The following is a 16,753-nucleotide window of genomic DNA, read 5'->3' as shown; positions in this document are numbered from 1 at the left end:
TGGCTGCAGTTCCTTCTCGCTGTGTGCTAGGGCCAGACAGGCCAGCATCTGTGCTGACCTCACCGGTTAGGAAGGGGGTGGGGCGCAGCTCTCCAGGGTGCTGACTCAGTGCCCGGATGGGAGCACAGTGCACTTGTGCAGTATTCGGAAAGCAAGCAGAAGAAGGGACGTCGGAAGGTAGCCCCCCACCACATTTTAGAGTGTGGAAGCTCTCCCTGGAAGAAGGACTGGGCCCCGGTTCCTTCCAAAGCAGTACGGAACAGTTCGCCCGCCTCTCTCCACCTCTTGCTATAAACAGCTCCCCATCAGACCAAGACATTTGCTGGGAGAATCTGGACAGTCTTGCCACTTTCAGGGACAGCCGCTTTACCAGTTTGGGCAGATGCGATAAGAGCAGTTCGAGCAATATTTGGATTAAAACGGTGGTTCAGTGTTGGAAGTTGCCCCAACAGAAAGAACAGTGCCTCCATTCAGCTGTGGCTGAGTGGAGAGGTCAGCCTCACTGGTCGGCTCTCCTTGCTTCTTTCCCAGGGCACCAGTGCTTCCCACCTGCTGACTCATCCCCAGGGAGGAGAGAGAAGAGGTGGGCTGCCCACAGGGCGGGCTTCTTGCCACTGCTGAGAGACAGATAGTAAAATCACCTCCCCACCCCCACAGGGCCTCCTCCTCCTAAGTTCAGATTTGACTCCAGTATAATGAAAATAAGTCACTAGATAAGCACCAGGCTAAGTTGCCTGATCCTCTCAGCCCTTTCCCAAGCCCCTGTTTTGCTCAACCAGCTCATAATGGGTTGAAGTCTAGCTAGTTCTTTTTCTCCCCAGCAGCTCACAGCTTTGCTGTCATCCCCGTGATCCAGTGAAGCTTGTCATTCCCACGTTTCGGGGGAGGAATTCCTTCTAGGAGAGATGAAAGGGGAGTGTGTGAGGCAGTGGCCTCCTATGGCTACCCACAGCCCCATCTCTGTCCACGTTCATGGAATGCCGGCCCCCAGCATGAGGTCCAGCTGGTCAGTCCACATCTGGACACTGTCCCCAGCCCTGGCACACCTTTCAGGAGGAACCTTGATGAGCTGGAGTGTGACAGAGAAGAATGACCGGGACAGCCGAGGGTTGGGCACCATGCCTGACAATGAGCCACCAAGACGGACAGCTGGAGCCTGCTTCAGATTCTGTGTCTCCCTCTCTCTCCCTGCCCCTCCCCCCCCCACTCTCTCTGTGTCTCTTTCTCTCAAAAAACAACAAAAAAAAACAACAACAACAAACTGAAAAAGGATAATAAGAACCTGGTAGTGGGATTAATCTCATTCTGTGTTGTTCCCAAACAGAATAGAGATAAACCTTCAGGTGTAAGAGGAGTTCATGCCAAAGCTGCATGTCTGTCTCCCTGGGCCGGAGGCCCTCCAAGTCCCTTCCACTTGGAAGACTTTGAATCTGTGAAATGACTGCTCCAGACTCAGTTGCTGAGTGGAACCAGTGACACCTAAGGCCACTTTTCCCTTGCAGGGGTCACCTCCTGGGAGGCCCAGCTGTACCTGACTAGGTCATGGGAAGATGCTTCATGACAGTCATCCTTCCTTATTGCCAAAAAGAACTTACTGATTGTCTCCTGGGTGTAGGGCCATAGGCAACATCTGTTTATTCCCCTTGGATTTGTCCATATGGAGGGGTCCTGGGGTACAAGGGCAGTCACCTTATGACAGATTCTCAGTGGGAGTTAAAGAAAAGTTTGTCGTTCTGGAAAGCTCTGCGTCTCGCAGGGTCTCTAAATCAGGGTGCCCAGGTTCATGTTGCTCAGTGACTCCTCAGAAACCCAGCCTCTTCCAAATCCAGATGGAATACATCTTTCCCTCCGTCAACTCTCCTCTGACCCCTCACTTTGGAAATTGATCTTTCCCTCCCCGGATGTCTCAGAGTACTTGGGATTATAACACCAATTCCTACCTGTCTTGGAAAACAGGCGGCCATGTTTGTTTGACTACTGAATGAGGCTGTGACCTCCTTGGGGTGTGTGTGTTTGTGTGTGTGTGTGTGTGTGTGTGTGTGTGTGTGTAGTGCGTGGGGGTCATCCGTGGAGCCCTCCAAGACCCAGCCAGTGACTGGCACTAAGTAGGTGCTCAGCAAGTGTGGGCTGGAATTGAAAGGGGAAGGGGAACATTCAGGTACCTATGAGTAGCACTGCCCAGGGCCCCTCCCTTACTGGCAGGTCTCTGCGTCTGCCTGGGCTTGGTTTGGATAGGTCAAGGCGTGGTTCCTGGGGCTCCTAGCTGAAGGCCCCACAGAGGGTACAGCTGGCGTCTGGGAGAAGAGGGTTGGATGCCAGAAAAGGGACAACCAAAACAAAGATAAAGACAGTGTTGAGTGCCTCAGGCACTAGGTCTATGCTTGACATTGAGAGGAACGGGAACCTCATGGCCACCCCGCCAACTCTCAGGCCTTTTGGAAGGCAACTCCCTCAAGGTGGGCCAAAGCCCCGTGGCAGGGCTCCCTGCATCGGCCCTGGACACCCCGAAGCCACACCCTCGGGCACTGAGAGCAGACAGAAGCAGCTACTGGGCTTTTCAAACATGGCCCCCGCATCCTTGACTTGCAAAAGGGCCCTAGATGATTTCTGGGAATGTTGGAGAGACGGACATGGCTGGGTGCCTGCCCTCCACTGGCAGCTGGGACACTGCCTGGTCTGCGGCTTAATAGGTGTGTGCCCTTGGGCAAATTGCTTAGCATGTACGCTCGAGAATCATAGTCTTATGAATCTGAAGTCTCAGCTTCAGAACAGCTGAGGGTGTTAAATAGCGTAATATGTGAAGACAGTCTACGTGTTTGCCATTATCACCGTTCTAGGTCAGAACCCACACCTGGCAACTTCTCAGGGCCTCCAGTGAGGTGGCTATCTCACCAAGAAGGCTTTAGAGACCCACGTGCATCAGACAGGAAGACCGGCAGTCGGTCTCACCTGGACTCTGTCCCTATCTGGCTGGGTGACCTTGGGCAGGTCACTAAACCCAGCTGTGCCTCTGTTTCTGCTTCCTCCTCCAGCAGAGTAAGCAAGTCAGGGCTTCATGACACGTGACAGTCCCTCAATAGCCAGCCTGTATCCAATTTATTGGATCTATAAAATGCATTAGCTTCCAAGGCCCATGACTTCATCCTTGAGGCCAAAGTCTTCAGGGGATTCCCTCCCACCTGGGACTCCTGGCGTCCCTTCTCTGGGAAAACGTTTGCCCGGTGCTCACATGGAGGGGTGGGGGGTGCTCTCCACATCACAGCAGGCAGGTGTTGGTTCAGGGAAAGGCCAGGGAACACACTGTGCCTGGAGTCTCCTTCAAGTCAGCAAAGCCTAGTGCAAGTGTGAGGGACGGGAGGCTGTCTCTCCCCAGCCCAGCACACTCCTTTCTGACTCGTAGGATCCCCGGCTGCCCTATGGCCACCTGGGCGGGTATGTCCTCCACCCACATAAAACCTGCCACCCTGGCTGCCGGAAAGGCAAGACAAAAAGGGGAAAGACATCCAGTGTCCCAGCATTCAAGGACACTGGGAAAAAGAAGACCGCCAGACCTTGAGGAAAGAGCAGAGGCCTGGAATTCATGAGGCCCCCTCATCCCGCTTTAGGTGACCCTGAGCCGGTTATATATCCCCTCTCTAAATGTCTGTTCCTCATTCCTCTAAAGGAGGTGAGGCCCCCTGCCCTCCAAGTTCTCATCAGGGCTCATGTTCTTTGAGTCTTGTGTATGTGTGTGTGTGCATGTGCTTTTTTTTTTTTTTTTTTTTTTTTTTTTGAGAGAGAGACCAAGTGTGAGTTGGGGAGGGGCAGAGAGGGAGACCCAGGATCTGAAGCAGGCTCCAGCTCTGAGCTGTCAGCACAGAGCCCAGGGCGGGGCTTGAACCCACAAACTGCAAGGTCATGACATGAGCTGAAGTCGGACGCTTAACCGACTGAGCCACCCAGGCGCCCCTTCTTTGATTCTGATCACAGGGTTCTTACGAGAGCGTGGGGGATGTTGGTGCCACACTGTAACCCACCTCTCTGCTCCATTTGCTCACATCTTACACAAACGGCCTCGCCCATCTCTTCAGAAGGGGCTCAAAGAGCCCGGCCATTGCTGGTCTTTGTGGTGGCCCCCCCACAGGGCCTTCCTAGGGACCCATGAAGACTGACAGGTGAGTGTGGGCTTATGGTTCTGGATGGACCCGGTTCAAATCCCAGCTCTGCTATTCCTAACTGGGTTACGTTGGGGAAGTCATTTACCATCAGTCTCAGTTTCTCCTCTGTACATGGGAAAAATGTGAAAAATGATCTTTTGGGGGTGTCACTAGCATGGGAAGTATATCTTGGTGCATAGAAGGTGCTCAATAAATAGTAACTGGGATAATCAGGGAAGTCCGTTTTGTTAATATGTCATGTATGTTTAGTGACAACTGGCTGGGGCTCTGTTCTCTGATGGGCACACATGTGAAAAATGGTGGGTAGTCAAACGTGCTTATAACCATCTTTTTTTTTTTCTAATTTTTTTTTAACATTTATTTATTTTTGAGACAGAGAGAGACAGAGCATGAATGGGGGAGGGTCAGAGAGAGAGGGAGACACAGAATCCGAAACAGGCTCCAGGCTCTGAGCGGTCAGCACAGAGCCTGACGCGGGGCTCGAACTCATGGACCGCGAAATCATGACCTGAGCCGAAGTCGGCCGCTTAACTGACTGAGCCACCCAGGCGCCCCACCATCTTTTTTTTTTAATGTTTATTTATGTATTTTGAGAGACCACGAGAAGGGGAGGGGCAGAGAGAGAGGGAGAGAGAGAGAATCCCAAGCAGGCTCTGCGCTGTCAATGCAGAGCCGAACGGGGGTGCTCCATCGCACATGACCTGAGCCAAAACCAAGAGTCGGACGCTTAACCCACTGAGCCACCCAGGCGCCTCTGACCGTCTTTCATCATAAAGGTGACACAACCACAAGATAAGAGAACTATGGCTTATCATCTGGCTTCAAAGGAATTTCTGAAAGAGAAATTCTGTGAGTGATCTGAGCATACTGGGCCATTGCTTTTCACACATGCCTCCGATGTTTGGCTGCTTCCCACAGTCTAATGCGTCTTTAAGGCTCTGAGGTTTGTCATCATTGAGGCCTCTCGGAGGTCAGAGCCAGGAGCTTGTCCCAGGCACCTACATCACATCTCAAACCTGTGCCCTCCCAGCAGGGCGCAGGTGGCTCAGCAAAGAGCTGCAGCCTGGGGCATGATGCCCACGGATGTCAGATGGTGCGGGCAAGCTGGGAGGCAGCCAGGGGGCCCTGCCTGAAAGCTCGGGTTTCTGCTGACTTACTGTAGGACTCTATGACTAAGCAAGTCAGCTCTGTCTCAGCAGCCATTGATGGGAATATATCCCGTCACCTGCCTATCTCACTAGAGAACAGCGGGGTCAAGGGAACGGATACTTGAAAAGGAGTCAAGCAGCACACGATTTCTCGTGTGTGGGCACCTACCGGCCCTGATGTTGATGGGGTGAAAACAGGACGCACAACCCACCTATCCTGTTCGAGGTCCACCACCCTTTGGAGGACAGGCAGTGACCCGAAAGGGATGTGCAGGGCCTCTGCTGTCTGGGAATGGTCTGTAAATTTGATCAAGGTATTGATTATGTGGGTATGTGGAACTGGTGAAAAGTCATCCTTAGAATATGCGCAGTTTCGCCTGTGTGCATCTGTTATGCTTTAATAATTAGAAACCAGGCCATGCAGGATTTGGGAGTGTTAGTGATATAGGCCCAGCTGAAAGGCTGCTCCTTCGAGAGGCTCTCTGAGACCTATTGTCCATTCCCCTCTCTCAGGAAAGTTACTGTCATAAACCTTCACCAACCGCCCACGTTCACACCTTGTTCAATTTTCTTGTTAGCAGTTTTATGGGTCTGTGGGTTCCAGCAAAACTTGTTGACATCAACACATCGTACCCACGTTGTGCAGGGGCTTCTGGACACGCCATGGGCAGGGCCAAGGCTGAGTGGGCTGTGGGAAAGATGAGTCCTTTAAAGACACTCCTCTGCCCTCCGCACCACAGTGATATCACTTCCTGCAAACACGATGCGCTCTCAATAAAGCCCTGTCCAGGTTCTGCACTTACCTGCCCAAGTGAGTCAGTGAGCTCATCTGTGCTGTGAGGCAGTTGTCCTGGAAAGAGAAAAAAGAAAAAAACCCAAAAAACCAAACCAAACAAAAAAAACCCACTAAACAGTGACGTAAAATAGAACCTGAGCTTCCCAGCTCCCCGTGAGGTTTTCACCTTGAACTCTACTCAGGAAAGGCCAGTTAACACCAGTACATGACTTCAGACCGGGCGCCCATGTGCTAAGATAAACATGGCCAAGCCTTTTAAACAAACACTGTGGGGAGATTGGGTTGAGTGGTCAGAAAATGCAAGCAGACAGACGGTAGGACCCAGAGTACTGGCCAGGGGCTCGAATCTGCATCTGTCTTTATCTTGCCACCAGGCAGCTGTGCAATAGGGCAACTCACATGTCCTCTCTGGGCCTTGGGTTCCTAAACCCTAAAGTGGGGAATTGGGTTGGAATAATTCCATGACCCCTGAGAAAAATGGAACGAAATTACTATGCCCGCGTAAAGTGTCCTCCGTCAGGGTCTTACTGGTTGATGGGTTGGTTGGGATTGTACCGTCTTGTTCTGTGATGGACCCCAGGAACGGAGAAGAAAGCTAACCCTACTCAGTTCTTGGCGCACAATTATCATGAGTGTGTGCAAAGCCCTTTCATGCTGGAAATCCTTGTTTTCCTTTCTCTCTACTCTCCACTTTCAATCCGTCTGTCCTCAGCAGGCACCCACCATAACGTACTTGATATCCGTTCTTAGATGTGTGCAGATGTGTGTGTATCTATATGTCTATATATAGACGTCTCCTTGTAAAATTCATAGCATTGTTTTGGATGTGAATTTTTAATTTATGTAACTTACAGCATTACTATGGATCCTGTTCTATTTCTTCAGTCTACACCCCATTTTTTATGATCTTCCCGTGTTGCTGTGTGTACACGTAGCTTGTTAATTCTTACTGGTGCCCAGAATCCTTTAGTGGGTGGCCACCACACTGTTCTTATCCTTTCCTCGTGTTGCTAGACCCCTTTGTTACTCACACGTGGTGTTAGCACACACAGACCACACTGAACATTTTCACACACGTGTACTTAAAGGAGCCCAGAGAGAGCTTCTCAGGAACTGCTGTCTCATTCATACAGTCTATGTAATAGTTGCTGTTACTAGGTACTACCTGTGTTCTGGGGGTGGGGACGGGGAACACAGATGTACGGGGCGGGAGAGGCAGAGCCCGGGAAAGAGGTTGCCGGACCCTCGGCTGCCTTGTCTGACGCGGGCTCTAGATTCGGTTCTCTGGGGAAGGCACATCCTTCGTTGATTGGCTCCATCTTTCGTTGATTCGCGTATCCCCTTCCTTTGTAGCCTGAACGACGGTGTGTGATTAAATACAATTCAATTTACTATTTGATTGTCTTTTCTCCTCCCGGATTGCAAGTTCTCCAAGGGCGGGCCCGGTGCTTTTCACACAGGTGTTTGCAGTATGCCCTGTGTCTAAGGCAGAGCTAATAGGGTCGATGCCCTGCAGACAGCTGTCTGATTTCCAAATCAGTGAGGGAACTTGGGCTGCGAGGAATACAAATGGAGTCCTGGCAGGGTCAGGACTGAGGTGCAAAATTGAAAAAGGGCTTGTGTTAACTATATTCAAGTAAAAAACTAAAATAAAAATTAGGGGTACCTGGGTGGCTCATTCGGTTGAGGGTACGACTCTTGATTTCTGCTCAGGTCATGATCTCATGGTTCGTGGGATCCAGCCCTTTGTCAGGCTCTGTGCTGAGTGTGGAGCCTGCTTTAGATTCTCTCTCTCTCTCTCTCTCTCTCTCTCTGTCTGTCTCTCTGCCTCTGCCTCTCTCCCGTCTCTCTCAAAATAAATAAACATTAAAAAACTAAAAATAAAAATTAGGGGCACCTTGCTGGATTAGTCAGTAAATCATGCGACTCTTGATCTGGGGGTTGTGAGCTTGAGCCCCATGATGGTTGTAGAGATTGCTTAAAAGTAAACTCTTCAAGGGGCGCCTGGGTGGCTCAGTCAGTTAAGCGTCTGACTTTAGCTCAGGTCATGATCTCGAGGTTTGTGGGTTCGAGCCCTGCATTGGGCTCTGTGCTGATAGCTCAGAGTCTGGAGCCTGCTTCGAATTCTGCGTCTCCCTCTTTCTCTCTGCCTCTCCCCCGCTCACACTTTGTCTCTCTCAAGAATAAACATTAAAAAACATTTTTAAATAAAAAAACTAAATCTTCAAAAAAAATAAAATTAAAAAAATTAAGAAGGTCTTGTCCTCAGCTGCTGAATGCATGTATACGACCTGAGATTAAGGGTCTCTCTTGCCTTATTTTTTTTTTTAAGTTTATTTATTTATTTTGAGACACAGAAAGAGAGAGAGAGAAAGTACAAGCAGGGAGGAGCAGAGAGAGAGAGAGAGAGAGAGAGAATCCCAAACAGGCTCTGTGCTGCCAGGGCAGAGCCTGACTCGGGGCTCGAATCCACGAACCACGCGATCATGACCTGAGCCAAAACCAAGAGTCAGACGCTTAACTGCCTGATCCATCCAGGCGCCCCACCTCAGCCTTATTCTAGAGCCCCCTCTGACCTCAGATATTTTTGCCTTTGAAAAGCTTTTGGCCTCAAACTTCGCATCTAATGTAGTACCTTCCTCTCCCCCTTCCCTCTTTCCTTTCCCTGTGTGCCTGACCCAGTCCTAGGATCTAGCCTAGAGAAATCGTCAGGGTCACTGCCCAGTAGGGGAAGGGACATGAAAGCAATCATTATCATGCACAAAGATAAATTTCAAAAAAAGAACAAGTCCTCACCTAGGACATTGGAGGCAGGGAAGAATGAATGGGTGGGTAACTCTCGCAGCATAGAGGAGGTGAAGGTTGGGGTAGAATTTTGTCAGGAAGGCGGGAGGTGAAAGGTGTCTGAGCAGGGGCACCCCGTGCAAAGGGCTGAATCAGAACCACAAGGCGTGGTCAGGGGCTTGCGAGTATCTGTTTCTGGAGTGAGAGGTTCAAGGGTAGGAGGCCAGGTAGTGGGTCTGGGGAGCACGTAGGTGAGGCTTCGAGAAGGGATATGTGAGGGAGACCAAAGAAGTATAAAAGCCAGGTACAGTGGGGCCACATGGATTGTATCCCGGAGGACAATTATCAAAGAATTGGAAGCAGGAGAGCGGCAGGAAGAAATCGGCACTTTAGAAGACCGCACATTCTTGCCAGTGTGTGTAAACACGTGACCCTGGCTGTCCAGGGAAGAGCTGAGTCATCTGGGAGCCAGTGGCTAAGCTCTCACTGGGGTGAACAAAAAGAGCCAGAGAGATGCCTCCCGTATGGAATACGGGGCCCCCAGCCCTATAAAGCCAACAGCGTCAGCAAAGTTGTTTTCCAGAAGCCAGGAAGGCCACTGGGCAAACTTCGGCTTTGCCCGGAAGATGAAGGCCATGTCTCCACCCCACCTAGCCCCTAGGAATGGCCATCCGGCCTCCCCTGGTTGTCCCATTCTCAGAATGGAGGGGACACAGCTGACACCTCTCCCCACACAGCCTCAGGAGGGAGCAGCTCCCTGGCACTTGGGGAGTGCTTTCTCTTTGTACCTGTGATCACAGGCCATGATGGGGGGCTCTTTCTTCCCTGTCCCCTGAAACTGAAACCTAAAAACCAGACTTGTAAGTCAGGAAGACCATCCTGACGATGCCACACTGAGGAAGCCTCAGTGCCTGAGACAGGAATTTCTTCCTGCTTACTTCACCATTCGCTTTACTGAAGAGCAAACCTCATTTCCTCCCCACCCATTTACCAAACTGGACTTTCAGGCTCGGCCGCTCTCTGGGCAAGTGTTTGGGGGTGTCCTTGCCTTCAGGTCTTTATTCTCCTCCTCCCACAGCCCCCCACCCAACAGCTCCCCTTGGTTTCTTTGTTCCCTTTGAATCTCTTCTTTGTCCCTCCACTTCAGATCGCTTGCCAGGCGGCCACCTTGAAAACCGGTGCAGCCTCTGCTCTCCTTCCCCTCAGCCCGCACAGCTTCCAGAAGCAGCCGCAGCAGGCCATGCCCTGCCAGGTCCCCTCAGAGGGCCATGGAATCTGTCCGACCAGGAAAACCCCAGGCAACAACCAGCTTCCTGACACAAGCGAGCTCCCCGCGCTTAGAAATGGTGCCGAAAATTGGTCTGTAATGTCATTTCAACATCGGTGACGCTCCCTTGGCTCCTGCAGCCCTCCTGTCCTGAAGGAGGTCTAAGCTATCTCAATCTTGTAGCGCAAACAGGACTTGGGGATGTGTTTCAGTCCCGGGTGGTTACAGTGGCAGAGACCTGTGGCTCTCCTCCCAGGGAGATATCAAAAGTACGGGGAGCTGATTTTTGAAAAAGAAAACCATCATAAATTCCGTCTTGCTTTTGTTTAACTGGGTTTTACACCCAACGTGGGGCTTGAATTCATGACCCTGAGATCAAGAGCCCCTGGCTTTTTTTTTTTTTTTTTTTTTTTACCAGAAGAAGTTCAGCTCTGACACCTATGCTGATCCCACTTCTTTTCCTTCTCCTCCTTTTCTCCTCACTCCACTGAGCTGTAGGTAGACCTCAGGAGGTCTCCGTGGGGTGCATGGGGGCGGGATTCAGTGCAGCTGGGGGTTTGCAAAGTGCCATCCTGGTATTGTTAGTGCGGTGTTTGCACTAGGAGGGGGCCGGGTCATTTAGATGCTAAACCTAGGCCTGTGTCTCCAGGGAGTGAAGGCCTGGGAAAGTGAATAGAAAAAAAAGGTGGTTGCTTGGGGTGGGAGGGGCAATTTGTGTCCATGGAACCCAGGGAGCTATTTGGCCGGTTGGTCAATGAAACCTTTGACCTCATTCCTCAGAGGCCTACACATCTGAAACCTAGACCTTCTCTGTCTTTGAGTTCAACTCTTTTGCTGCGGTTTAGGCCAGGTTTTTGAGGTCCGGGGTCTGCCTGCGACCCATGTAGAATAGGAAGAGAGGAGAAGGGGGTAAGAAAGGAGGAGGGGACCGCACAGCTATTTTGGATTCTCAGGGGGAATTTATTTACTTTTAGTGATTCACATCAGCTTTTTTGTTGTTGTCGTTTTGGGTTTTTTTACTTCAAACACTCACGCTATACACATTTATACGGTGCAAAGTGAGAGCTGCCCTCCCTGGACACTGGCCCCCGAGCTGACCCTCTCCCCGGGGCACCCACCACTAATGGCCAAGCGTTGGAATACGTGCACCCGTCAGGCCCCGTTTCCCTGCACAGGCGTGCCATCGCACACGTGGGTCCCGCTCCGCACACTGGCCCGCCACCGCCCTGCCTTCTCAGCGCTGCCCGGTGCACATTCGGGGAGGGCTGGCAGCCGGGTTCCCAGCTCTCTGGCAGGTGAGTAATCTGGCAGTTTTTCCTGACTTGGGGTGGGTGAGGTCACCTCTCCGGTGCCAAAGCACGAGCGAAGAGGGTGAGTCACAGCACCGTTCTCCTTATTTGTCCAGTTTGCTGCTAGCCCAGTTCACTTCAGTAAAGGGTCTAGAAAGGATGGGCCGTTTTACTTAGCTGAGTGAGTCCCTTTGCAGCTCATAGGGCTACTAAAGGCAGATGGAGGCATAGAAAGGGCACTGGACTCTGAGCCCATCAGTCAGTTAACAACTACTTATTGAGGTCCTACTGTGTGTCACTGTCCAGACATAGGGATGTCGTGGAGATGAGACAAACAAAGCCCAAGGAGTTTATATGCTGGTGGATGAGTGGGTAGAGGACAGACAGGGCATAATCATGGAAATACGATCACAGCCCTACAGAAAATATGATAGGGTGAGCTGACAGTGCCTGGAAGGGTGGCTGAGCATCAGCCAACTTGGGGCAGCTCTAGTCTTTCCAAGAAGCCACCATGTGACAAGAGACAAGGCACGGACTTCACTTTCGTCTACACGGTGAAAGTGTTAGGCCAGGTCACCTCCTGTCTCCTACCCATAGAGAGAGCACACAGGAAATTCAAGCGTGATGTTCTGTGACTAGTTCTTCCCAGAATCCCTTTTCTGTGGTTGCAGCCTCTAGGAAGGGGGGGGGGGGGGTGTTTGTTAAAATCCCTCATCAAACACTGGCCAAAAGTCTAGAGAACACAGAACAGCGGGAAGAGGAACCCAGCCTCGAAAGCATTTCATTCCGTACAAGTTCAAATCGGCTTTGTGCCCTCTGGCCTTTTGCTGAGAGCCCAGGTGGGAGGAAGGGCAGACGGTTCTCCAGATGCGAGAGCCCTGGGTAGCTGCGCTCAAGAGGCCACGAACCCCGGGCCAGGCAGAGCTGAGACGGCCGGGGAGGGAGGCGGAGGAAGGCGGCTCTGAAATGGAGCAGGGCAGAAGCGCCGTGGCCCTCGGGAAGCAGGGCCCGCAGCAGCACACCCCAGCTCTGCCAACTAAATCCCATTGCCGTGGCTCTGCCCCAAACGGGACCAGCAGATCTGGTTTTCTGAGTGCTCTCAGGGCCAGCCCAAAAGGGGAACTGGGTTCAAGTTCCACCAAGAAAATCCTGCTCTGCAGAGAGCACCGGTTTAGCCCTTGAGAACGAGAGGTGGGAGGAAGGAGTGGAGAGGAGTTTACCTTCCCTTCCCTCAAAGTGCAGTGACTCATGCCCTTTCTTCCTTTTTTTAATGTACAGGTTCACATGTCACCAAGAAAGTGGGCACAGTGCCCGGGGGTCTGCGACCCTGGGCTCCTGGGACTGCAACAGGTGTGGCGTTGTGGACGTCAGCCTGTGCTTCAGGTGTTCCTCTCATGGCCCGACGGGACGGGCACACACCTGAAAACACAGAAGTGGTGGTGCCTCTATTTCAGAGGGCATGGGGGCTCCCTGAAAACCTTCTCTCCTGTCTGATTCATGCTCAGCCACAGTGCAGCAGGCTTAGGAACCGTGAATGACACATTAGTGCAAGAAAGCAAGCCGGTCAAAGAGACTCGTACATCACTACTCCTGTGACACCCAATTATTCACGCTACTGAGGCTTGCGACTCTTCTCGGGGCACCAGGACGGCCACAGACAGAGGCAGCTTGGGGGTGGGTTGAAACCAATGAAGAGGTTGCCAGCACCGAGCTTCGTCACCTTCAGTCTCTGAACCTGGGGTATACCATTGCCGGAACATTCTGGATCGGATGGGTCTACATACAAAGAGCAAGGACACTTAGAGGCTGTGGGTGAACCTTCCCCATTTTGTACTTTTATAAGGAGGGGCGAGTGGGGAAGGGGGACGGGGATGGAGACAAAGGGGAAGAAGGGACAGCAGTGGCCTCCAAACTCTCTCAGCTTCCTGCCAGGCCTGGACTCTGGGGAATTTGCCCGAGGCCACCCACGTCAGAGCTTCAGCGGCTTCCAGAGCGTGAGGTGCACTGAGTTCCTGCCTCTGCATTTCTGCAACAGCCGTTCTCATTCCGATGCCAGGCCCGCAGCCGGATGGGGAGGTGGTGCGGTACCAACGGAAGTAGTTGTGCTCTGGGAACTTGACTGAGGTTTCCAGACACAGGCACTGCCTTCACGCTGCCTCTCCTTCCTGCCATCCGTTCAAACCACTCGCACTGTGGGAAGATGAGCAGTGGGTGCTGCTTAGAGCTGGGGCGCCAGTGACGTCTCAACTGCCTGCGGACTCCAAGCAATGAGCAGAGGTGGGAGGGATCTCAGAGGGTAGCTGGTGGGCCCTGGGACGTCCGGCACTCGCCTTCTGCCCGGAGCTGAGCGCAGAGGCGCTCGCGGAGAGGAGAGGATTTACACTTTGGGAAAAGCTGCAAAATCCATCCTTCCCGAGTCTACCCTAAATGCTCCTGTGCCTCATTCTTGCAATTGTGCCGCTTAGAGCTGCTTTAGCAAAATCCCTTCCTACAGCTGGGGAGGGAGAGATACTTGTGGGAGGGCAAGTTGGGGGGGGGGGGCAGGTGAAGGGAAGAAGGACTTCCGTTTCCATCATTAGCTACACCCTCCACCGCACCAGCCCAGTCTCCAGGCCTGGAACTGGCCAGCTGCCTCCTCACTCCCCCAGCTGCCTGGAGATCCCTCTCAGCCTTTAGGACCCATTCCAAGGGTCATTTGCTCTGGGAAACCTGACCTGACTTGTACTGAGGCAGAGGTGACCCAGCCCTCTTTTGGGGTGTTTCTCCCAGTAGCTGAATACACCTCCACGCTGTCACTCAGATTAGACAATTCCTTTCTATGTCCCTCTTGGACTCTGTTGGTGTCTCGTACTTCTTTGTGTCACTCAGCTCAGCGGGCACCCAGTGCCTGCTTTTTGTGTGAGGACATTTGCAAGCAAGAGTCATGGGAGAAGGGGAACCAGCTTAAAGCTGGTTCTTCATCGAGATGCCACGATGTCACTTTCTGGTTGCATGACTCTGGGAGAGTCAATGAACCTCTCAGAGCCTCACCTGTTAGGTGGAGAGATGCCCATCTCAGGATTACGATGAAAGTTAAGTGGAACAGTGTTAATTACAGCAATAAAACACTCTGAGGGCCAACCAAATGACAGGTGCCGTGAGCAGCCTGAGAAATCTAATATCAAATAAGAGACTGGAACGGTAGATCTCAAGGAACACATCTCCACAGTAAGGTCCCTGGCAGGTGCTCGGTACAGAGTACCAAGTTCAATACACTCGAGTTAAAGGCCTGGGTCTGGAAGCCAAAGATGACCCAGGAGACCATTGAGAACTGATGGCTATTGGGGGCGGGGGGTGGGGGTCATGGCAGAAAGCCCTTTAGGGCAACAGCAAACCCACAACAGACATCTCCTTTTTCTCCTCCCAGTAGCCCAAGAAAACACTTCCTTGGAATTAGAAAAAGGACTGGAGACATCTCTGTTTTATGATTAAAAGAAATTATATGATATTAAAGAAATACTTGCCTGGATTTCAAGAAAAGACTAGAGATGTGTTTATCTTGCAGCTAAAAGACATGAAGAGATGTTCCTGGGAAAGTGTGGCCTGAGGTTCTAAACCATGTAGCAATGTCCTAAGCCTTTGCTGATGACAAATTAAATACATAAAATAAAATAAAATAAAAATTTCTACATTAGCACGGATGCATTCACAAGGAGAATGAGAAAAATATTGCTTAGTTGGTGGTACTAAGGCTTTTACTCTGGCCATGAAAGGCTCATGGGGATTTCTTAACAGGCCTCAGTTTTGGTTTATGTTTGAGGGCAACGAATCCCTTACAGCTGTGCCCAGAGGAAAATTCAGGCGGTAAGACATCGCGTTTCTGAAAATGTTACCAATGGCCATCTCTGAAACATGTCACCTTCCCCGCATGATCCCCCCCCACACAGGGAACAGGGATTTGAAATGAGGAATCATGATCCTATGGAAGCTGGACCGGTGTCCCTGAGAGATTTTTAGATCTCAAAGTTTCAGTGCATTTGCAAAAGCTCAAGATGTTCTTGTTCCATCCTTCTGGTTTGAAGGCCTTTCCCAGTGGGCTGCGGGGTGATGGGGGTGGGGCATGTGCCAGAACCTCCTGGAGAGCTTTGTAAGAATGTATTTGCCCGCTCCCCACCGGGTTCTAAATCTCTGCAGGTGTGAGGGTGGAAGGGATTGGCCTAGGAGGGACTCACTCTCCAATTGTGTAATAACTTCCTACCACACCCCTGGCACACATTTATTTCTTATTCAGAGAATGGGGTCTGGCGTTAGCCAGAGCTGGGCTTCTTCTTTTTTTTTTTTTTTTAAGTTTATTTATTTATTGAGAGAGAGAGAGCACTAGAGCATGAGTAGGGGAAGGGGCAGAGAGAGAGGGAGAAAGAAAGAATCCCAAGCAGTCTCTGTGATGTTAGCACAGAGCCCCACACGGGGCTCAAACCCACAAACCGTGAGATCATGACCTGAGCCGAAATCAAGCGTCAGGAGCTTATCCCACTGAGCCACCCAGGCAGCCCACCAGACCTGGGTTTTAATTCACATCCACCTTGCTTGTCACTCATTTTCCTCCTCTTCTTGCCTTCTCAGGCTGGTGGGGAGGGTGATGTGAGATGCCACGTGAGCCTGGTATGGAGCAGCCCCCAGTGAAGACACCCAGCTGAGAAGGGAGCCCAGTCCCCTGGGACCTCTTTGCTGTGGTGACCGAGTGCTGGGCAAGTCCTCAGAGGTGAATGCAGTGTGAGGCCGGGACCCCATGGGTGCTTAAGGGAGCCCACAGAAAACCCCCAAAGTCAGTGTGGCCCTGAGGAAGCTTTAGGGTGACCCAGGCCTGAGGAGGTTCTTGGGATGTGCCACTTTCTTTGCTCAAAATAGGACAGTGCCAGGCAAAGCAGCCAAGGTGGTCACCTAGCAGCTGTCATGTTGCTGGGGGAACAGGAGATGTCACCTAACAGAGGGGGTGTTGTGTCACTCATCTAGGATAAAGAAACATGGTTCATTAGGACATTATTTGTTTTTCATTTTTAAATGTTTATTTATTTATTTCGAGAGAGAGAGACAGAAAGTGTGAGCAGCGGAGGGACACAGAGAGAGAGACACAGAATCCGAGCAGGCTCCACACTCCAAGCTGTCAGCACAGAGCCCGACATGGGGCTTGAACCCACAGACTGTGAGAGCTCATGACCTGAGCCGAAGTCGAACGCTCAACCGACTGAGCCACCCATTAGGGCATTTAAAATATCAAATGAGGGGCGCCTGGGTAGCTCAGTCGGTTAACTGGTTAACCATTGGACTCTTTA

The sequence above is a fragment of the Prionailurus viverrinus genome, chromosome B1 (genome assembly GCF_022837055.1).
Source record: "Prionailurus viverrinus isolate Anna chromosome B1, UM_Priviv_1.0, whole genome shotgun sequence".
NCBI classification, from domain to species: Eukaryota; Metazoa; Chordata; class Mammalia; order Carnivora; family Felidae; genus Prionailurus; species Prionailurus viverrinus.
Note: the sequence above shows the minus strand (reverse complement) of the source record.